This window comes from Aethalodelphis obliquidens, unplaced genomic scaffold (genome assembly GCF_003676395.1).
Source record: "Aethalodelphis obliquidens isolate GAN/ISIS:26980383/991018 unplaced genomic scaffold, ASM367639v1 scaffold20, whole genome shotgun sequence".
NCBI classification, from domain to species: domain Eukaryota; kingdom Metazoa; phylum Chordata; class Mammalia; order Artiodactyla; family Delphinidae; genus Aethalodelphis; species Aethalodelphis obliquidens.
Window position 1 is genome coordinate 12,564,112 of NW_020837964.1, and position 24,964 is coordinate 12,589,075.

The following is a 24,964-nucleotide window of genomic DNA, read 5'->3' on the forward strand; positions in this document are numbered from 1 at the left end:
AGAAGTAGTAAAGCTGTCTTGATTTGCAGATTAGGTAGTTATGTGTGTAGAAAGTTCTATGGACTACACAAAAGTTACTAGAACCAGCAAGTTAACTTAGCAAGGCCATAAGATACAAAATCAACACACAAAAATCAATCATATTTATATGGCAATAAACTATAGGAAAATGAAGTTTTTAAAAAAAATATTTTCCTTATTTATTTATTTATGGCTGTGTTGGGTCTTCGTTGTTGCGCGTGGGCTTTCTCTCGTTGCAACGGGAGAGGGCTGCTCTTCGTTGCAGTGCGCGGGCTTCTCTTGCGGTGGCTTCTCTTGTTGTGCAGCACGGGCTCCAGGCACGTGGGCTTCAGTAGTTGTAGCATGTGGGCTCAGTAGTTGTGGCTCACAGGCTCTAGAGCACAGGCTCAGCAGTTATGGTGCACAGGCTTACTTGCTCCGCAGCATGTGGGATCTTCCTGGACCAGGGCTCAAACCCATGTCCCCTGCACTGGCCAGCGGATTCTTAACCACTGCGCCACCAGAGAAGTCCCGGAAAATGAAGTTTTTAAAAGTACCCTCAACAGATATGACACCAAAAGCACAGGCAACAAAAATAAAAACAGATAAATTAGACACATCAAGATTGAAAACCTCTGTGCATCAAAGGACACAACAGAGTGAAATAGCAACCTACGGAATGGGAGAAAATATTTGCAAATCATATATCTAATAAGGGATTAATATCCAGAATATATAAAGAACTTCTACAACTCAACAAAAAACAAATAGCCCAATTTAAAAATAGACAGAAGACTTGAACAGAATTTCTCCAGAGAAGATATATGGATAGTCAACAAGCACATGAAAAGATGCTTAACATCACTAATCATTAGGGAAATACAAATTAAAACCACAATGACCTATCACCCTACACCTGTTAGGATGTCTATTATCCAAAAGACAAGACATAACAAATGCTAGTAAGGATGTGGATTAAAGAGAAGCCTCGTACATTGTCGGAGGGAATGTAAACTGGTGCAGCCACTGTGGAAAACAGTATGGCAGTTTCTCAAAAAATTAAAAATAAAATTACCATATGGTCCAGCAATACCACTTCCTTGTATACATACAAAAGAACTGAAAACAAGGTCTCAAAGAGATATTTGTATATCCGTGTTCACAGCAGCATTATTCACAATAGTCAAAATATGGGAGCAACGCAAGTGTCCATCGATGAATGAATGGTTAAACAAAATGTAATATGTGTGCAACAGAATATTAATCAGCCTTAAAACGGAAAGAAACTCTGGCACTTGCTATAAATGGACAAACTCTGAGGATATCAAGCTAAGTGAAATAAGCCAGGTTACAGAAAGACAAACACCATATGATGTAGCAAAGACAAACACTTACATGAGGTAGCAAGAGTAGTCAAACGTATAGAAACAGAAGTACAATGGTGGTTTCCAAGGGCTGGGGGAGGGAGAAATGGGGAGTTGTTGTTTAATGGGCACAGAGTTTCTGTTTTTCAAGATGAAAAAGTTCTGGAAATTGGTCACACAACAATATTAATATACTTATCACTACTGAACTGAACCATTAAAAGTGGTTAAGATGGTAAATTTTGTTATGTGTATGTTCACCACAATTAATTTTTAAAAATAATTTTAATGTGAAATTCTTAGAGATAAATGTTTAAAAATGTGTGCAAGACCTTTATTCTAAAACTGTAAAAGATTGCTGAGAGAGATTAAAGATCACTTAAATAAATGTAGAGAAAATCACTTTCATGGATTGGAGGTTGCGATATTAAAATTCATTCATAAATTTCACTCAATCCCAATCAAAATTCCTGTAGGTTTTTTTCCTAGAAACATATAAGCTGATTCTGAAATGTATATGGAAATTCAAAGGATTGAGACTACTCTAAACAATAATTTCAAAGAATAAGGTAGAGGATTTACAATATCAATATTTGATTTCAAGACTTACTGTAACACCACAATAATCAAAAGAGTGTGGAATTGGCATAAGGACAGACATATAGAGCAGAACAGAATAGAGTCCAGAAGTAGGCCCACAGATATATGGTGAATAGTTTCTCTTCTTTTCCTTATTCCTTTCTTTCTTATTTCGGTAACACTTGTTTATAACATATATAAGTTTCATGTGTACAACTTTATATTTCTACATCTGTATACACTATAGCATGCTCACCACCAAAAATTTAGTTGCCCTCTGTCACCATATAGTTGATCACTTTTACCAATTTTGCCCTTCCCCTCTCCTCTGCCTCTTCTTCTCTGGAAACCACTAATCTGTTCTCTGTATCTACGTGCTGGTCTTCCTTTGGTTTGTTCTTTTTTTTTTGTTAATTTATTTTTTGCAGTACGCAGGCCTCTCACTGTTGTGGTCTCTCCCGCTGCGAAGCACAGGCTCCGGACGCGCAAGCTCACGGGCCCAGCCGCTCCGTGGCACGTGGGATCTTCCCGTACCGGGGCACGAACCCGTGTCCCCTGCATCAGCAGGTGGACTCTCAACCACTGCACCACCAGGGAAGCCCCTGGTTTGTTCATTTTGTTTGTTTATTCTTCATATTCTACATATGAGTGAAATCATACAGTATTTGTCCTTCTCTGTCTGACTTATTTCACTTAGCATAATACTCTCAAGGTCCATCTATATTGTAGCAAATGGCAAGATTTCATCTTGTTTTATGGTTGAGTAGTATTCCATTGTATATATACCACATCTTCTTTACCTGTAAAAAGAGTTTTTACAAAGGTTCCATGATAATTCAATAGGGGAAAGCATAGTATTTTCAACATTTGGTGCTGAAACAACTAGGGGGAAAAATGAACTATGAAAGCAAAGACAAGGCTTGTACATCAAAAACTACAAAACAGCTGAAAGAAATCAAGGAAGGTCTAAAAAACTGGAAAGACATCCCATGTTCATACACTAGAAGACTTTAATGTTGTTAAGATGTCAATACTCCCCAAATTGATCTAGAGATTCAATGCAATCCCTATCAAAATCCCAAGTGCCTTTTTCACAGAAATGGATAAACTGATCCTAAAATTCAAAGGAAATTGAAAGCAACCTCAAAAAGCCAAAACAATCTTGAAAAAGAAGAACAAAGTTGAAGGACTCATACTTCCTGACTTCAAAATTAACTACAAAGCTATAGTAATCATAACAGTATTGGCATAAGGATACCAAAGGAATAGAATTGCGAGTATAGAAGTAAACCCAAATATCTATGGTTGATTGACAAGGGTGCCAAGACCATTCAACTGAGAAAGAACAGTGTTTCCAATAAATGATGCTGGAACAACTGGATATCCCCATGCAAAAAAATGAAGATGGACCCCTACCGCACACTACAGACAAAAATTAACTCAAAAGGGATCAAACATCTAAAACTATAAAACTCTTGGAAGTAAACCCAGGTGAATCTCTCTGACCTTAAATTAGACAATAATTTCTTAAAAGTACAAGAACCAAATGAAAAAAACAAATTAAGCTTCACCAAAATTTAAAACTTTTGTGCCTCAAAGGACACTATCAAGAAAATGAAAAGCCAACAGAATGGGTAACTTTTGGCAAATCATGTATCTGATAAGGGACTAGGATCCAAAATATATACAGAAAGCTTACAATTCAACAACAAAAAAACAAACAATTGAAATAAAAAATTGTCCAAGGACTTGAATAGACATTTCTCCAAAGAAGATATACAAAGGGGCAACAAATGAGAAAACATGCCTGACATCCTTAGGGAAATGCAAATCAAAACCACAATGAGATACCACTTCACAACCACAAGGATGGCTATTATCAAAGAAACAGATAATAACAAGTACTGGAAAGGATGCAGAGAAATCAGAATCCTCATGCACTGTGGGTAGGAATATAATATGGTGGAGTTTCTTTGGAAAATAATCTGGAGTTTCTCAGAAAAGACCAAACATAGTAACCATATGACCCAGCAATTTCAATCCAAGGTATATGCACAGGTGAAATGAAAACATATGTCCACACAAAAACTTGTAGTTGAATGTCCTTAGCAACATTGTTTTTAATGCCCCCAAAGTGGAAACAATGCAAATGTAAATCAACAGATGAATGGATAGACAAAATCCATTGGAATATACAATGGAATATCATTCAGCCACAAAAAGGAATGAAGTACTGATATATGCTACAATATGAATGAACCTTGAAAACATTATGCTAAGTGAAAGAAATCAGACACAAAAAAACCACATATTGGGCTTCCCTGGTGGCGCAGTGGTTGAGAGTCCGCTTGCCGATGCAAGGGACACGGGTTCGTGCCCCGGTCCGGGAAGATCCCACATGCCACGGAGCGGCTGGACCCGTGAGCCATGACCACTGAGCCTGCGCGTCCGGAGCCTGTGCTCCGCAACGGGAGAGGCCACAACAGTGAGAGGCCCGCGTATCGCAAAAAAAAACCCAAAAAACAAGAAAACCACATATTACATGGTTCCATTTTTATAAAATGTCCAGGATAGGCAAATATATACAGGTAGAAAGTAGATTAGTAGTTGTCTAGGCCTGGGGTAAGATTGAGAGAAACAGAGTTACTGCTAATGGTTATGGGGTTTCTTTCTGGGGTAATGAAAATGTTCTAAAATTTACTGTGGTGATAACTGCACAACTCTCTTAATACACTAAAAACCACTGAATTGTACATTTTAAATGGGTGATTGGTATGGCATGTGAATTACATCTCAATATAGCAGTTAAATAAAAAAAAAGTCAAGGGAGAAATCGGAGCTGGAGAGATGAATTTTGGAGTTATCAGCATATGTACAGTACTTATAACATTAGCCTCAAAAACTTCTCCAGGGTTGCGCTATACAAAAGAATGAGAAGTGGTCCAAGGACTAAGCCTCTATGTCCTTCAGCATTAGAGGTAGAATGATAAGGAGGAATCAGCAAAGGAGATAACATCAGTGAGAGAGGCAGGAAGAAAACCAGGTAAGCGTGGTATCCTGGAAGCAAGTGAACAAAGTGTTTCAAGGAGACCAACTTGTCAAATGATTCTGGCTTCCCCAAACTGAGAACTGAGAAGGGACTACTGATTTAGCAACATGAAGGTTCTCGGTGACCTCGAGAAGAGCAGTTCTGATAGAAAAGTGAGGGCAAATACATGATTACAGTGGGATCAAGGAGATTGGAAGGAGAAAAATCAGAGAATCAAGAAAAGAGAATTCTTAAGGAGTCTGCTCAAGAAGGAAGTAGAGAAACGGGTTGGTATCTGGAGGAAAAGTATAATCAAGAGAATCTATGGTTGCTGTTTTCAAGATGAAAGAAACACCAACAGTTTTATGCTGATAGGAATGTGCCACTAGAGAAGTAACTTTTAAGAGAGAGGGGAGGAAGGCTGGAGCAACACTCTTGACTCAGCAAAGAGGAACGAAACCTAGTGCGCAAGTGGAGGCCTTGGGCTTTGCTGGGAGCATGGACGGCAAAGACCTACTAAATACAGGAAAGGGGAAATAGCACAGATGCAATTAGGTGCATAGATACGGCGGTGAGCGCCAATAATGTTTTCTCGATTACACAGGAAGTAAGGTCATCAGCAAAGGCTGAGAAGGGACTTTTGAGAAGAGAGGAGAAGGTCTGGAACAATCCTCTAGGAGGGCAGGAGAATGAATAAACTGTAGAAATACAGCAGGATTCCCAGGCAGCACTAAGGGTCTCCTTGAGGTTAGTGATCGTGAATCAACAGTGAGGCCAGGGAATTCCCTAGCGGTCCAGTGGTTGGGACTCCCCGCTCTCACTGCTGAGAGCCCAGGTTCGATCATGAGTTGCGGACTAGGATCCCACAAGCTGTGCGGCACAGCCAAAAAAAAAAAAACAACCAGCGAGGCCAGAGAACATGTTCAGAGTTCCCTCCAGCCAAGGAGAACACCCACAGAGCACGCAGAGATTTGGATTCAACCGGAGTTGTGGTTTGGCCAAGCAAGTGTGACAAAGCAAAAGAGGGCAAGGGGACTGATAGTGTACTAGAAAAGGCAGTGATTATAATGACTGACTTGGAACTTAACATTATTTAAGGAGAAGAGTAAGGGCATGAGGGGGTGAGGGATGGAGAAGGAAATAGGATCAATGGACTATAGGACCTGTTGAGAGGACTGATGTTATGACAAAAAGCAGAAAAATGCAGTCACGGGTGGCAACTCTCACAGTTGACATGGTAAAGAAATGTGTTTTATTTCTCCATCATTTTATGAAAACACAAAGAATGCTACAGGCATTGGTAGTACTTGGTAGGAAGCACACAGGGTGGAAAAAGCCTCCCATAATTTAATTTCTGATGGCCAAACTGATTGCAATCTAATAACAATATGAGATACCATTTATTAGCGTCATATCACTTTCTACCTAATTAGGCTTGTTCCCTAACTGCTGGGGCTCAGTTTTCTCATCTGTTAAATGGGGATGATAACCATAACCACTTCCACAGGTTGAGGATTGAAAGAGTTAATATATGAGAAGTTTTTACAACTCTGCCCGGCACTTAGTAAGCAATAAATAAATGTCTGCTATTGCTAATACTGCTATAACATACTACTGTTTAAGATTGTGCATGTTTCTTATTTTTAAAAGCTGCAATAACCAACAAAAACAGACTGTTATAAAAGCAACAGTCTCAGTAGGGAAGAGTTCAAAGACTCAAGTATTAAGCCCGGCTCAGGCTCAAGTCATTACAGAATTCTTCCAAGTACTTTTCCCACTCTGCTCCAAGTTTCTCCACTTTCTGGGGACATGGGAGAAATAACACGTGCCATACAAAAGGGCTGTGAGCTCACAGGAACTCTACAAACATTAACTTTGCTGTTGGATAATGGGTTCAACTTCATCCAAAACTCAATTTCTAGGTTCTGTGCCAGCTCCTTTACTTCCTACCCACATGGGTGGCCTTGATAGTCACATGGAATAGCAACATCTTAAAACAAAACAAAACACACACACACGAAAAAACCACCTTAGGAAAGGGTGCTTTTTCTTATTTAGGAACATTTCACATGTCCATTTAGAAACACACCAGACTTCTTTTACAGTTCAAATGAGATGCCTGCTTGGTTACTGGTCATTTTCTTACTCCATAGGTCACTGGAGGAGGGAGGAGAGTCAGACATTCGCCTGCCGGTCACCTGAAAGAGACTCCTCTGTGGGATGTAATCCCAGACATTGTCCGGGTCCCTGTGGATTGTTACAGGTCCCACCAGCATGCTGCCTGTTTGAAGCACCCCGAGGAAGCAAAAGCACCCATTGAGTGCAGAGCCCTAAGATTAGCTGCCTTGTACAGGCCTGGCTTGAAATGTCTCCACCCCTGCCTCCCACCTGTTGTTTTCTTTTAGGGCGGCTCAGATTGTGGATCCAAGGTAAAATTTTCTTATGCTCTAAGTCTAGCTATTGGCAGAAGCAATCATCCCATCAGAAGTAAAAATGGGAAGAAGCAGTGAACTATGGAATGAGTTGGACATACTCAGATCGTCTCAGGATTGAGGCTGAAGGAGAGAAGAACAGGGGCCCTATGAATCCTATTGCCTGGTGTTATATATTTACCAAATATTCTCTGCATTTGGGGCTGAGCTCTGGGCTCTTTCTATTCTATAATTTAATTGCTCTACTGAGAACAAACTAAATTAACAGGAGGGGCTATGTGATCTTTCCCTGCGGCATTCTTAAAACAACTTACAGAGAAGTGTGACCAAATGAAAGATATGGTCTCTCTACCGAAGAGGTAAAAGGGTGAAAGCATTTTGGGGGCAAACTTCTTGGGCATCAACCTATTACATCATGAGTTCACCCAAACAGGCACAATGGCTGGGAGGTGGGCGGGGGGGATTTGCTCTGAATAGGTCCCTCCTCGCAGGTACAAATTTCTGGAGATAACAACAGAAACAAAAACAAAATAAAATCTACACATGCACATGGAATGACATGGAACAATGAAGAAAACATTAAATAAAAGACAGAGGTTGCGAAACGAGATAAGCAGAATGTGATTTCTACTGTTTTAAACATATCTACTAGTCCACGGGGGCAAAAATCTGGAGAAATACATACCAAAGGAATTATGGGGAACTTTTGCTTTCTATCAATACATCAATGTTTGAAATCTTTACAATGAATATTCTGATTATTTCTGTGATCAGGAAAAAAAAACCCAGGAAGAATCCATGCTTCCAGATTTGCTTGAAAAACAAAAAACTGCTAATCTGGAAACCACAAAGGTCCGTTAACTTCTCTATTTCTGCAGAGCATCTATTAGTTCGTCCTTTCCAACTTTTCACCTGCTATAGGACATTTTTCTCTTTTACAGTTTCTTCTTTTTTCTTCTACAAATGCTGCCTCTGAATTCTTTCTAAATCCTTCCCAGTTGTCTTACAAGCCATCTTTTTCTTTTGGATTAATTTCTTCCAGAAAGTCAACTCCAAGCTACCCTACAAATTCCACCAGGATGAACTAATAAGTAATGGATACTTTCTCATAAAAATTACCTTTATCTTCACCTCTAGAATTAACTTCCTTTTTCATGTGTATCTTCAATGAACAACTTTTATTTGGGTACCTACTCTATACCATGAGCCATGAATACTCCAGATAGAATTAGAAAAAAAAAACAAAACTTCCTCAACTACCATATTTGGTTCATAATGGTACTCTGCAATCAACGAGAACAATGTCTCTTCTCAGAATAGCAAACTCCAAACCTCAAATCCCTAACAAAGAACAGTAAACAGGTTTAGTCTCGCATGCCAACTTCAGCTAGTTAGTCTGACTTGGGGACCCAAGTACTGTGTTGAGAAGGATTCTGAGTCCATGTAGAGCTCCATAATAAAGAGTGAAGTACGTTTTTTTAGCAGTTCTTTGTCATAGGCAAAGAACAAGGTTGGGGTCACTGGCTCTTCCTTCTCTTCACAACCTGTTGGGGCCAGGCTGGTATGACCCACATTGTTCTTATTTTTGGTCTATCTTGAGTTCAGTCGCTGTGAAATGTTGCTAAATTTGAAGAAGGTGTGGGTGTGTATATGTTGGGGGAGGGGGGGTTGGAGGAAAAAGGTACCTCTTTTCTTCTCTTGAGAATCTTTAACTGTTCTCCTGCAACTCAGGAGAATGAGATGGCAATTTAAGGGGGTGGAGAAAGATGATTTCACTACAAGGAATTTCCAACCTGAGTCAAATTTCAAGTAATAAGACCTTGGGCTGGTTATCTCCAGTCACTAATGAACCCATCGTCCCTATTCTCAGTTTAATCACAATTGCATAAAATCAATAGACCCATGCAGTAATTTTTCTCCATGTTCCCCAAAGTTTATTCAACATCAGGTTCATTCACCTCTCTACTTATCCTCTTCCCGTGGTATCAAACTACAGGTAAGACAAGTAGGCTTGGGTTTACCATTTCATCCCGCAAATCATTCTCAGAATGCAATACCCTCTCTGAATTCTTCCCACATATAGACAGTACAGAATGGTGATAACTCTAAAGAAAGCCTTCTAGTTTCTGGTTATCAATAGGTTCACTGGATCTATTTTCTGAAACTACACACTTACCAATTCTCTGTCTACTGTGAGAATACTATGGAAGACTTCAGAACAGCACAGTCCGATAGAACTTTCTGCAATGATGGAAATGTTCTATATCTGTGCTGTCCAATTACAGTAGTCACTAGCAATTTGTGGCTACTGAGCACTTGAAATATGGCTAGTGTGACTCAAAGGAAGTTTTACATTTTAATTAATTGTAATTTAAATAGCCATAGGTGGCCAGTGGCTACTATACTGCATAGTGCTACTATACAGGACAGAAGAAAGAGAATAAATCCAGGCTCCCTGGAAAATGGAAAGCTCTAAAAGTTTATCCTGGAACTTCCCTCTGCATATCCTGAGTACAGAGGAAGAGTTAAGTCTTCTGTTGCCATAGAAACAGATCCTTGCCACAGCTGTGAGCCCCCAAGAGGTACAGTGCTCAAAGATTTCCCTATATGACTCAGGAGCTGCTCTTCCTCTGGGAGTAGAGAACAAAATGATGATGGGCTTACAGCTTCCTGCTTCCCTGTTCATAGTGCTTCTTTGCTCCACAGTGTAATGCCAGTGATAGGGCTTTACGGGATTTCTGAGCAGAAAGAGAACAGAAAGCAGCTAGCCAACCGCACTTACTTTCCCAAAGAGAAAAACAAACCATGAAGGTAAGGTGACTTACTCATTTAAAATTTTTTTTACACAATTGAAGGTAAAAAGTAAACAACCCACAAGGAATTTAAAATGTAGTTCAATGAAACATAAAACTCAATGAACAGGTTGAAAAACAGGTGAAGAAAGAATTACTATACTGAAAGGTAGAGACAGGAAATTACCAAGAGTGCAGCATACAGAAATAAAGAGTTAGAAAATATGGAACTGTTTAAGAAACATGAAGGATAGAAGAAAAAGGTCCAATACATGACTTCTAAGATTCCCAAAAGGAAAGATGGGAGAGAATAAAACAAAGGCAAAATTTGAAGAGATACATGGTTGAGAATTTCTCAGATTCTTTGAAAGACATGAACTCTCAGATTCAGGGACAAATAGCAAGCAAGAAAAATAAAAATAAATCAAACCCTGAACACACAACACAACAGTAAATTTGCAGAATACCATGAACAAAGCAAAGATTATAGGGACTTCCCTGGTGGTCCAGCAGTTAAGACTCCACACTCCCAATGCAGGCGGCCGCGTTAGATCCCTGGTCAGGGAACTAGATCCTTCATGCCACAACAAAGAGCCTGCATGTCGCAACTAAAGATTCTGCATGCCTCAACTAAAGATCCCACATGCCACAACTAAAGATCCCACATGCCGCAACAAAGATCCCACACTCAGCAATGAAGATCCCACATGCCGCAACTAAGACCTGGCGCAGCCAAATAATAAATAAATAAATAAATAATTTTTAAAAAAAAGAAGAAGAAAAGATTGTAAAGCAGCTAACAGAAAAAAACAAATTAACTGTAAGATCTGAGAATCAGACTTCTTAATTACAATATCAGATGCCAAAAGATAATGAAATAGAATAACTTTGTCCAACTGCTGAGAAAAAAATAACTGCCAACCCAGATTTTTATACCCAGCTAAATTACCATTCAATAGTTACAGCAAATAAAAACACTTTTTTAATTTGCAAGCAAAAAAAAGTGTTTATGCTTAATAAATTCTCACTGAAAAAAAACTTAACACCTACCTCTGGAAGAAGGAAATTTAACTCAGAAGGATGAAGTATGATGAAAGAAGGAACAGTAGGCAAAGAATTTGCTAAGCAGGTGGGTGACTCCAAACAAGCAGACTTTATCAAATAAGAACAGCAACAACTAATTCTAGAGTACAAAAATGAAGTGGAATTAGAATACTGAATCTTGGACTTCCCTGGTGGTGCAGTGGTTAAGAATCCACCTGCCACTGCAGGGGACACAGGTTTGAACTCTGGTCCAGGAAGATCCCACATGCCATGAAGCAACTAAGCACATGTGCCACAACTACTGAGCTTGTGCTCCAGAGCCCGTGAGCCACAACTATGAGCCCATGAGCCACAACTACTGAGCCTGCATGCCCTAGAGCCTGCGCACCGCAATTAATGAGCCCATGCGCTACAACTATTGAAGCCTGCATGCTCTAGGGCCCACATGCTGCAACTACTGAGCCCGCATGCTGCAACTACTGAAGTCCATGCACCTAGAGCCCACAACAAGAGAAGCCACTGCAATGAGAAGCCCACGCACTGCAAGGAAGAGTAGCCCCCGCTCACCACAACTAGAGAAAGCCCGCGCACAGCAATGAAGACCCAAAGCAGACAAAAAAAAAAAAAAAAAATACTGAATCTCAACAATGTGTAAGACAAACTGTGGGTTCTTTTTTATTTGGGAAGAGAGTAGAGATACTGATTTAACATTAGATTTTTTTTTCAAGTATGCAAGCCAAAAATTTAAGAGTAGCCTCTAAAAGAATTGAAAGCTTCCAGATGGTGATAAAGAAAACCCAAGTTATCTAACAGAAGGCAGGAAAGGAGAAAAATGCAAACAAAACATATGGTACATAACACAAAACAACATATTAAATAACAATATATTTAATAAGATATTAAATAATATATTTTATACTAATTAGATATTAAGTTAACATATAGTGGTATTCAGAATACTTTTTAAATGGATTTGGGACTTCTCTGGTGGTCCAGTGGGTAAGACTCCACTCTCCCAATGCAGGGGGCCCAGGTTCGATCCCTGGTTGGGGACTAGATCCCGCATGCCGCGGCTAAGAGTTTGCATATCACAACTAAGAGCCCGCGTGCCACGACTAAAGATCCCACATGCCGCAACTAAGACCCAGCACAGCCTAAATAAATAAATATATTTTTTTTAAAATGGATTACACTTGCAAATTAAAAGTCTCAGATTAGGTTGAGGGGGGCTTCCCTGGTGGCGCAGTGGTTGAGAGTCCGCCTGCCGATTCAGGGGACACGGGTTCGTGTCCCGGTCCGGGAAGATCCCACATGCCGCGGAGCAGATAGGCTCGTGAGCCATGGCCGCTCAGCCTGCGCGTCCGGAGCCTGTGCTCCGCAACGGGAGAGGCCACAACAGTGAGAGGCCCGCGTACCGCACCAAAAAAAAAAAAAAGTCTCAGATTAGGTTGAAAAAAAACCCAACTATCTGTCATTTACAGGAGACACATCTAAGACATTGGGAAACAGGGACTGAAAATAAAAGGACAGGAAAAGATACCAGCAAATAGTTACAAAAAGAAAGCTGGCATTAATACGAAAGAAAATAGACCAAAGAAAAAAGTATTACTAGAGATAAAGATGTTCTCTACAAAAGCAATTCTCCAGAAGGACATAAACAATTCTAAACAACCATATACTTGAGAAAAGTTCAAATTACACACAGCAAAATTTGACAAAATTATAAAGTGAAGTTGGCGAAGCCATGGTCAGAGAAGAGTTTAACATAGTTCTCTCAGGAACTGGTAAATCAAGAACACCAAAATTTAGTAAGATAAGGAAGATTTGAACAACACAACTGATAAGCTTGATCTAAGGATATCAGAATCAAATTTCACCCAACAATCAGAACACAATCTTCTCAAGCATGAATGAAATATTTATGGAAACTGACTATGCAGTGTGCCACAAATCAAGCATCAATAAAAACCAATCAGGATTATAGAGACTGCTCTGTGACTATAATGCAATCATGTTAGAGGCCAACTTAAAATTTTTTGGAAATTTTAAAATATACTTATAAATAACTCACGAATCAAAGAAATACTAAAAAGTAGAAAATACCTAGAAATGAATGATAAAGGAAACACTACAGATCAAAAATCATGGGACCCAGGGACTTCCCTAGTGGTCCAGTGGTTAAGAATCTGTCCTGCAATGCAAGGGACACCAGTTCGATCCCTGGCCAGGGAACTAAGATCCAATATGCCGCGGGGCAACTAAGCCCACGTGCCACAACTAAAGAGGAGCCCATGTGCCACAACAAAGAGCCTGCACACCGCAATGAAAGATCCTGTATGCCGCGACTAATTCCCAATGCAGCCAAAAAATAAATATTTTAAAATATCATGGGACCCAGTTAAAGAAGTGCTCAAAGGAAAAATCTAGAGCCTTAAATGACTATATTAGAAAAGGAGATTAAAACGTAAATGAGCATAGGGTACACTTAAGAAGTTAGAAAAGCATAAACAGTAAGCCCAATGAAAGTAGAAGGAAAGATAAAATACAGTTAAGAGTATAAAGCAATGAAATGTGGCAGGCAGAGGGGAGGCAATGGACAAAACCAAAAAATGCTCCTTTGAAAATAAAATAATAAAAAATAGGTCTGGCAAGACTTATCAAGAATAAAAAGAAAACATACAAATAATATTAGGAATGAAAAGGGGGACATAATATAGAGATAGACACAGAGGCTGCCTTGAAATATATGACACAAGAATAGAAAACCTGAACAGGCCAGTAACACTGAAGAACTTGAATCATTAGATAAAAGCCTACTCAACAAAAAAAGTCCTAGGTCCAGATAGTTTTACAGGAGAATTCTACATGTAAGGTCCACCAAGCATTCAAAATACAGGTATTTCCTTTGCCTTTATCTGTTTCTTCCAGATCCACTTTCCTCTCTGTTAGCCTTCTCTCCAGAAGAATAACAAGTCTGGACACGGTTTCCTTGCCTCCCAAACTTCTGTTGCATTTGGCCAATGGGAATCAAGAAACCTGAGGACAAGATGATAGAGAGACTGGGGGTACTTATTACCTGGTGCTCTCTGCGCTTTGCCATGGTATGGCAGTGGTTCCTTTCTCCTATGTAAGTCCACAGTTCTGTGGGACACCTCTCCCAGGGTTACAGTTCTCATCATGTTTGGTAATGGCTCCTTCCCCATGCACTTCAGATCTAGGTGTTATAAGAACTTCCCACTGTGGCCAGTCTCCAGATGCTTCACCATCCACTGTTAGTTCCTTTAATCCTGGCCACACCTTTGTAAACTGTCTGTTCAATTAAATTTGAGTGTGCCATCTGTTTGCAGCCAGAACTCTACTACACCTTTATACAAACTCTTTGAGAAAAAAATGAACATACACTCCTAACTGCCTTATAAAAGGTTACATTAATCTTAATAACAAGAAAAAGATAGTATAAAAATTATGAGTGAAATTTTATAACATATGCAGAAATCCCAAGTAGAATATTAACATATTAAATCTAGCAACGTATAAAAATAGAACACATCACAACCAAGTAGGGTTTATTTAAAGAATATAACGATAGTTTAACACTACAAAATCTATTGATACAATTCACCTCAGTAATGAATTAAAGGAGAAGGACGATGTGAATAAATGTAAGGGAAATTTTGATAAAATAACCATTTGTGATATTTAATTTAACAAATTAAGAATAGAAGGAAATAAAGGCTAGCCATCGAAAACATACACAATGCTTCCAATGCAAGAAGCACTTCCTTTAATAGGAGGAAAACAAGGATGCCTATGGTTATAGAGTCAAATAAACTTTTTCCAGAGGAAATTGCCAGCAATCCTAAGGTAAGGAAGAGGAGTGACACACAAGAGAATTAGAAAAGGAGAAACAAAACAGTTATTATTTACCAACGTGATTCTCTTGGATTTTCTCTGTAGATGCTTTCCATTAAAACTATTAGACCTATAAGAGTTCAACAAGTCTGCTAAATATACCAGAAACCTGAAATAATTATAAAAAATTTTTAAAATACTATTTACGGCATAAACCAAAAAACTATAAGGTACCCAGGGGTAAATCTAACAAAAAAGATTCAAGATCTTTAGATAATTACTAAGCTTTACCCAGAGACATCAAATAATAATAAGAGGTTGCTTTCACTGATCACTTACTATCTGCTGGGCAATGTTTTGAGTGATGTGGATATGCCTATAAGCTCATTTAATTGATACAATAGTACTGTATGATAGATATAATTATTATAAGCCTCACTTAACCTTAACCGCTACCCCACGCTGCCTCTCCTAAGAAGCGGTTTCACGTGTGCGTGAGTGGTATACTGGTGAGCACAGCTGCCTTCCAAGAAGGGGTGTCTCATGGCTGGCATCTCCTATGCAGGCACCTCTGGCTCAGCCAAGCCAAGCCTCCAGAAGACATTCTCAGGTGATACTGAGGCAGACTTGACCTGAACTACCCAGGCTCCAGCTGTCTGAGACTCTCAATTGAAGGGCAAGAAGCCCTTCTTCCATCAGATGAGATCACAGCACACACCGTGGGAGCAGAGCTTGGGACTTGATCTATTTCCAATCACATAAGGATACAGACCAACTCTGAAGAAAGTAGATCTCCATATTAGGGCTAGCCACCCTTCAGACACCATGTCACTTTAAGTTCATGTGGCTTTCCCATTCCTAAGAACAGGTCAATGTAGATTCCTCAGACTTGAGATGTTTTATTTATTAATACTTTAAGCTGCTTTGCAGAGTTAAGAACTTAATGGACATTCGACTATTTGTCTTTTCAGTAACATTTGAAGATTCTGGCTAACAGAAATGCAGTTTTTATTTTGCATTTTTTGCAACTTTTCTGTAAGTCTGAAATTATTTCAAAGTTTTTAAAAATGTAAAAAAATTTTATTCTTACATCTGTAAGTCCGTTCCCATCAGGTTCACGGGTAGACCCAATTTTATAAGACAGCAATTGCTAAACTCAACATAAAACTCCAGTAAATATCCTAACAGTTCTTCCCCCATAGAAGTTGACAAAGCTGATTTTTAAATTTATCTGGAAGCAAAAAGCGCCAAAAATAGCTAAGCAGTTTCTGTTGTTTTATTGTTGTTATCTGTAACATACAGAACTGTTTATTCTGCTGTTTGCAATACAAAGACATGGGGAAATGTTACTGTTTGTGCAATATAGTAGGGGAAAAAATGTGAAACTGTCCATTAGGGTCGGTTTGCCAGATGTCCTCATTAAGAATAACAGCTATAGGGCTTCCCTGGTGGCGCAGTGGTTGACAGTCCACCTGCCGATGCAGGGGACGCGGGTTCGTGCCCTGGTCTGGGAGCATCCCGCGTGCCGCGGAGCGGCTGGGCCCATGAGCCGGGGCCGCTGAGCCTGCGCTCCGCAACGGAAGAGGCCACAGCAGTGAGAGGCCTGCGTACCCGTAAAAAAAAAAAACAAAAAAACCCAGCTATAAACAGAGCAGTTCCTGGTACTCTGTACTTCATTTTGTTGATTCTACCTGGATTCCCTTATTTGTCCCTAGAAAGCTTTATTTAGACAACACAGCTTTGAAAGAGAATAAATAACAATATGAAAGGATTTGCCCTTCTACACAGCAAGACAAAACTATAGTAATTAAGAAAGTATTAGCACAAGGATAGACAACTTGACCAATGGGACAGAATAAAAAGCCCAGGAACAAATCCATGCCTGGAAGGAAACTTGATATTTTGATAGAGGTATCTTTTTCTTTTTTTTTTTTCTATGCGGGCCTCCCACTGCCGTGGCCTCTCCCGTTTTGGAGCACAGGCTCCGGACGCGGCCATGGCTCACGGGCCTAGCCGCTCCGCGGCATGTGGGATCCTCCAGGACCGGGCACGAACCCACGTCCCCTGCACCGGCAGGCAGGCGGACTCTCAACCACTGCACCACCAGGGAAGCCCGATAGAGGTATCTTGAAACTTGATAGAGACAGCTTTGCAAATCAGTAGGAAAAGACTTTACCATTCCTCACTTGCTGCTGGGAGAGCTGGTTATTCATATGGAAGAAGGAAAATATATCCTTATCTTACTCCATTCAAACAATTTAATTCTCCATAGATTAAGGACTCAAATATGAAAGGCAAAATTTTAAAACTTTTAGAAGAAAATATAAGACAATAATCTTTACGACCTCAAGGAAAGAAAAATCTTTCTTAGGACACAAAATGCACAAGCCATTAGGGAAAACACTGGAATATTCAATTATATTAAAGGTAAGTTAACCGTAAGAAATCGCAAGGAGAATAAAGAGAAAACCCATACACTGGGATATACAGATGTATATCTGGAAACAAAATGAAATAAAAACACAAATTCATACAAACTAGTAAGAAAAGGATGAACCATCCAATATAAACATGGATAAAAGACATGAACAAGAATGATGATTAAATATACATCAGTATATTAATTATATGTAAATATGTATTATATCAAGTATATAAATAACAAAAATCACAACGATATACCATTTCACACTCACCAGAACTTGCCAAAAATTCAAGTATGACAATATCAAGTTTTGGCAAGAACACGTAACAAGTGAAAATATGCTATTTGGGGAGTATAAATTGGTACAAGCACATTGGCAACCTACTGGGCAATATTTAATCAAGAGTTGAAGGTATATATATGAGCCTGTGACCCAGCTATCTCAAGACTAAGGATGTACTCTAGAAAAACTCTCATTCAAGTATACAAGGAAACAGCAAAACATCCTCGAAGTCACTGAAAATAACTTTAATATCCACTGATGAGAATGGATTGATAAATGGTGATATCTGTGGTATATTCTTACAATAGACTAGAGCAGCAAAAATGAATGTGCTATAGCAGCATATAGTACAATGGATTTACAGATCTCACATCCATTTTGAGTTATATCTATAAACAGAGATATGAAAGGATAGAGACATTATAAAGTTTACATAAGTTAAATACTGTTTTGGATAGAAACAGGCAGTGAAAAGTATGAACACATACAGGATGATCAACAGGAGAGTCAGGGCAGTGGTTACTTTTGGGAAGGGAAGGAGAAAAATAGGAATTGAGCGAGCTCCATACAATTACATCTGCAATGTTCTAGTTAGAAGATGTTATGGGAAAACCCGAATGAACTTTTTGGCCAACCCAATATTAATCTGCTTGGCAGGTAAGTATATTATCTCTTTTGCATGCCTGAAATAGTTCATTTTTTGAAAAGATTCCAAGAGACAAGAACTCCTATTCAGAGTCACACCACTATGTGATTTCCTAAAATGTGCAAGTGAAACCAAAATTGAAATAGTACAAACCCCTGTGACCCTCCCATCTTACAGTCACAGGACTGAAACTTTATAGAGTTCATCTAATAAATGTGAATGGACAGGAAAAGGAAGGGTCAGGATCCAGCTTGGATCCCATGACAAGATGTACCCTGGGGACCCTCAGGGAAAAGAGAGGAAAGTTATTCCTGCTCTTTTATAAAAGTGGTAATTTTTTATCACTTTTTTCTTAATTGTTTTGAGCTTCTTATGTAAAAGATACTTTGTAATTATGCCATCAATTAAAAATGTTGAGCCTCCACTATATAACCCAAGGGAAATTTGTCCTCTCAGAACAGAGGTTCCTACTGCTTTTTTCTTGTTTGAAGAAGTTGGTTAAAGTCATCTCTGCAGGATGTATCTATAATCCTAGAGACCTGGATACCTTCAAGGCCCAGAACTCCCCCTCCCAGTTCCATGCTTCTGCCCTTTTCTCTTAGTTATTGCTGGCTCTTAGGCATCAAACGCTGGCTTCCTGTTCCCCTTTATTGAGCTCTGGAGACTTGGAACTGGTAAGAGGCTTTGAAGAAAAGTACAAAGCCAGGAAAACACAGAATGGACACAACTATGACTTTCCAAAGGAAAGCAAATCTCAACAGTTGTAATAACATTTTAGACTTTCCTCTGTCTGTAGCTTACGTAAGACGTGGCTCAGACATGAGGACCTAAGAAGTACTTAAGTCACTGAAGTTGGAAACAGTGAAAACTCAGTTTCCGGCGGGCAGAGAGACTGAGGACAGGCTTTTTTTTTTTTTAATTTTATTTTTGGCTGCATTGGGTCTTCATTGCTGCGTGCGGGCTCTCTCTAGTTGCGGTGAGCGGGGGCTACTTTTCGTTGCAGTGTGTAGCCTTCTCACCGCAGTGGATTCTCTTGTTGCAGAGCACGGGCTCCAGGCGGGCGGGCTTCAGTAGTTGTGACACGCAGGCTCAGGAGCTGTGGCTCACGGGGTTAGTTGCTCTGCAGCATGTGGGATCTTCCCAGGCCAGGGCTCGAACCTGTGTTCCCCCTGCGTTGGCAGGCAGATAGATTCTTAACCACTGAGCCACCAGGGAAACCCAGGGGACAGGCATTTTGGATGTTGGTATTATAATCCTGGCTTGTTCTAAACTCTAAGTATCTCCAGCATGCCCTTTTCACCATCCTATAAAGACACTGGGTGAACTGTTCACTTTGGGAAACATTCTAAGTGCTTTATTAGACCTAAATTCTTCAGAGCACAGACTCTGTAGAATCCTCTCTATGTGAGGTAGTCCCACAGTCAGTGCCAAGCACCATGCCACCATTTCACAATATGGAAAAAGGAGGCACACTCGTGGCTCTTATATTCTCATCGTTAGGCCTGCAGCCATCCCTTAATCCCGAAATATGATGTTGTTCTTGTAAATGGCCTTGGGCCCTCTGACCCAGGGCCTCCATTTCATGATCCTTTTACACTACAATAGTGTTTTAATGAACTGACTTTGAATGCTGAAACTCCAGTCTCGTTGGTCATGCTACTGGGACAGTTCACTGAGCACAGCCCTCCCTATTCTATTCTGCTGTCCTGCACTTTGAATTCAGGGCTTGCTGTCAGCACGGAAAGCACCAGAGTTCTGATATGGCAGCCTTTGGTTATGTTCAACCGAGGGATTTATCTTCCACAACCTACTCAAAACCCTCCTCCAAAAGCTACCAAAAATTCCCCTGGTGAGAAATGCTATTATGAGAAGGAGCGGCTGCTTTCTGACTCCACTGTTTCATTAAAAAGATTTTTTTTTTTCAAACAAATGTTCAGTAGAAGAATCCAAAGGTTTCCCAAAGTCACAGCAAAAACAGAACAGCTCATAATACTATTTCTCAAAGGTCTGTCACTTCATAGGAGATTCCTATACCTCAAAATGCTGGAGATGCTTAGATTCACTATCCTTTTACATTGCATTTGGCCTCTGGGCTGAGAGGAGGTAGGAAATGGATGCATTAAACTCAGCCAACAAGACTGGGCTCATCAGATATTAAGATGGAAGGCAGCTAACTTGCAAGCCAGCCCTGGGCATAGGCCTTGGACTTACCAGAGTTCGCCAGGGCTGGCTGCAATAGTTTTGAATGTTTTAGCCATTTCTGACCAGGATTGAGGAAATCTAATAATACGTGTCATACTTCGTAATGCTTATCACAGTAGTGGGCAGTGTTACCACAAAGTTTCTTTGAAAAGCTGACTTAGGTGGTGCTGTGCCTCTGGGGGCATTAAAAGTGTGTATGGGGGCTTCCCTGGTGGCGCTAGTGGTTGGGAGTCTGCCTGCCGGTGCAGGGGACGGGGGTTCGTGACCCGGTCCGGGAAGATCCCACATGCTGCGGAGCGGCTGGGCCCGTGAGCCATGGCCACTGGGCCTGCGCGTCCGGAGCTTGTGCTCCACAGCGGGAGAGGCCACAACAGTGAGAGGCCCGCATACCGCAAAAAAAAAATGTGCGTATGATTTAAAGAGAATAGACCAATATTACAGAAAGCTCACTTGTATTTATGGTAGACCAAGTACTTCATTGGTTTAGGCTGGAATCCCAAGGGCTCCCTCAAATCCCTGTAGGATTCCTGGAGTACTTAAGCAGGCATCAAGATAAAAGAGTCTTAATATTTCTTAGTTTTTCTCTAAGGAAAAGCACCTTCTCAGTGCGGGCCGGTGGGGGGGCGGGGCGTGGTATTTGAGAGGGAAACAAATGAAAAGATCTCCAGAGACTGGAGAAATATGGGCAAAATGACCAAGCTGGCCGGAGTCTTGGAGTCTCAGTCCTGCATTCTCCTCCTACCTCTGTCTCAGATCATCTGGATTGACTCTAGATTTAAGTTTCTCCCACACATAATAAATCAACTTTGACCTTAAAAGATACTGTACAGTACAGAGGTGGCTAATTTCAGAACAACTCCTTTTGAAGCATGGCTTATTCAATTACCCTTTGTAGAGGGCTGAAAGTACCACCAACCAGCAAGCTGGAGCCACGCTATGCCAAGTCTAATTCACCAAGACCAAAAGGACCACAGATGCCGAAATGTAACGAGGGGTTTCTCCAAAGATTATCCTTCAGAGAGTAAGGTATCACCTTACAGCCAAAGTCTGCATAAAGTCTTTCAGCATGGAACATTTCCCTACATTCTGTACTTTGGGCAAAAAAATACTCAACTATAACACAGATTTAATAATTATTCCAGGGGGGGAATGACATTTCAGTCACTACTGCTGCCTATCATAAACAAGGCTTTAAAAATTACTTAAAACAGCACTAAAGTGTCAATGTCGTGGAGCTCAGAGACAAACACAAGACCAAGGAGGAAAACTCTTACATTTCCTTATGTACATTTCGGCCTGGGATAAATTTTAGAGAGATGGGTTTAAAAGGCGGTGGATCAGGCTTCTAGAAAACAGTGTTCAGTGACCAGAAAGAAAAGTGGCTCTAGGGATGACAAAGATACTGAAGTCAAAGATAATGAAAAAACAGTTTTTCTTTTGATATTTTCATTGAGAAGATAAGAGGACCATTTATATTGGCACATATGAGGAATTTCTTCTTACCAGGCACTTGACTGGAACCACAAAGAAAAGATCACCTGCCCCAGCCCAGATAGAGGATTTAGTTAACAAGGAATAATGTGAGTGAAGAGTAGAGAGGAGATCATCCATGTAGCAGCCTCATGGACAAGCGCCTGAATTTGTTTATTCAACAGAGGAACTGATGAAGAAGGTAAGATCTTCCACAAGCTGCAATATTCAGACTTTCTCTTAAAGGAGTAGGGAAGCAAAAATTCTTAGAAAGAACGAAGTAATGCCAATCACCTTCATAATAAATATACATTCCCAGCACCTAGCACAGGTCTGGGTATACTGGAAGCACTCAATCTCAGTTGAATAAATGAATATCTTAGCTCAACAGATCTCCACACACACACACACAAAGTCTCATACTTTCAGTCAGCTAAAAATAAAAGGGTATTTTGTCCACTTTAAAGTCTGGATTCATCCTGAGATCTTGTACTTGTCTAGCTGGGGATATAAGAAAGAGGATGTAACTCAGGAAGCCCTTCTGTAGCACAAGGATAGGGGACACTGCCACAACTACCTTCTGTTCGGAGCAACTCGGGACCAAGGCAGATTGGCTCAGGCCTATCTGTAGGAGAAAAATGCTTAGTACCATGTAAAAGAAAACAGCCAAAGAATGAACAATGCTCTTGCTGGGTGGATCTACCCTCTGGGAGCAATAGAAAAGAAGATCTGTATGTATTCTGCCTGGGAAATATCTGACTAGTTTAGTGATACTGAAAGTGATGCTAATGAATGCATGAGAAAAGCATTCAGAGTTCTTTCTCTCTGTTTATGGAGAGAAAAGTTAAATCCATGGTAGGGGTGCACTTCAGATATAGACGGTATTCTGACTACATGTGTAGAATCATTTGTTACAAATTCAGATTCTACTGAACTCTGGGAGCGGGGTCCTGTCCTCTGCATTGTTCATGAGACCCTAGAGAAGACTGGACAGAGTCAAGCTTGAAAACCCTTTGAACCATTCACAGAGATCAGGAGAGCTCTTGTCTCCATCTGCCTCCTTCTCCTTACAGATCCGGGAGTGCACCATAAATTCTTGCCATGCCTCCTCTTTACGGGGCACAGCGAATACCTCCTTCCTCTTTACTCCCAACAGAGGAAGGCTGTACTCTCAATTCCAACAACTCGAGGGAGATCTCAAGGTAAGCAGTCTCATCAGCCTACAGAGTACCCCAGCTGCGGCTTTCAGATTAAACCTGGTTCTTTATTTGCTTCGCACTTGAGGGTTGGTCTTCAGGTTATGCACCCCTCATCCATTTAGCCTATCCAAATCAGGAACCCAACTGTTGGTTTCAAGGATAAACCTGTGTTCTTATGAGGAAATAAGATTCAGAGGTGAAAACGGCCAGGCCTGTAAGAAGTCCATTCTCATACTCAAGCCTACACCCACCATAATCACTAGGAACCATCTGACTGAGACAAGGCCATGGCAAAGCTTGGAAAAGAAACAAATGGAAATGTGTACACATCCATCATTCTAAAAGATGGGGAATAGCATTTAGGTTTTGGACTCACTTCAAGATTTTGGTACCTCAGCCTCAGTGACCCAGTCATTAAAAACACCCCCTACTTAAGGGTTAGTAAGAGCAAAACCAAGAGCTTAAGTTACCATCACTTCCCTATGACTTTTTTCCAATTTTGAAACTGTCAAAATTGAAGTTTAGTTTTAAAATTGGGTTTGCTAAAATGTAGGTGCCCAATAAGCTTGGGTTGAATGTCACATCTGTCAAATACAAAGCATGTTCCTTTCCCCAAAAGGAACTGGAGTTGCATTTCTGGTAAAGAGTGGCTTGGCTCAGAGAGTATTCCTCGTGACCTAGTTGGGGTGTGTCTTTGTTTAATGGCAAAATGTACACATCCCATAAAACACACACTTTAAGAGTGAAACCACTGTTTCTTGCAACACCTTTCAAACTCCAGTGAGGGAGAATTAACTGTGACCTTCAAGAAACGATCTTCTCCTCAAGGGAACTGTTTTTTTCTTTTATAGAAAATAAGCCCTCATGGTAATAGCTAAAAAACTCTGCTTTTTAAAAAGTCTTCCAAGAAAACCCAGTCTTCATTAAGAATAAAACTTCTGCAGGGCAGGGACCCATCATGCTCTCTGGAGGCCACAGAATGCTTTTCCTTTTCCAGAAACGATGGAGAGAACCATTACATCTAGCACACCTATAGTGAGGCACAAAGAAGCTTTGTGATCCACTCCGATGGAATTGGCAACTCTCCCTAATTATTTAAGAACAGAGAAAATTAAATCACTTGAGAACCCTAGAGTGGCAGCAAAGTAGAACCCATGAGATATCCTGCTGGCACGTTCAAAGACTTACCAAAAAGTCACCATCTATCAGCCCCTGTTGATGGCTTGGTAACAACAGAGAACAGTTTCGTTTTCTGCACATGCACGTGTATACACGCATCTGACTAAGAAGTTGGAGGGAGACCTCAATGACCAGCCATTTTATATTAGGGCCCAGGAAACAGGCAACCTCTTCCTTCCAACACGGTGGAGCCTCTATATTTTTTCCCCCACATCTAGAAATCTGTATTCTGAGATACACAGGACTACAAATGGATGACCAGACCTCCAGAATACCACCCAACCATTAGGAGTTAAACACCTTATAGCAAAATGCATTTTATGTGGAAAAGAAGGGACTCTACTCGGATTCTATAAAGCAGCTCTTCTCAAGTGGCATTCTTATTATGGACGGCCCCCACAATACAGGTCAGATTTCAGTAGAGAACACTAGCTTCCATTTCGGGGAAAGAGTTCACACGATCCTAAAT

The 24,964-nt window shown here is 40.4% G+C and overlaps 1 protein-coding gene across 5 annotated transcripts in view; it reads right to left on the reverse strand.

The window, feature by feature from the left end:
- Positions 1 to 24,964, reverse strand: part of ZNRF1 (zinc and ring finger 1) — a 99,439-nt gene that overhangs the window by 69,702 nt on the left and 4,773 nt on the right. The gene's annotated exons all lie outside the window — the stretch shown is intronic.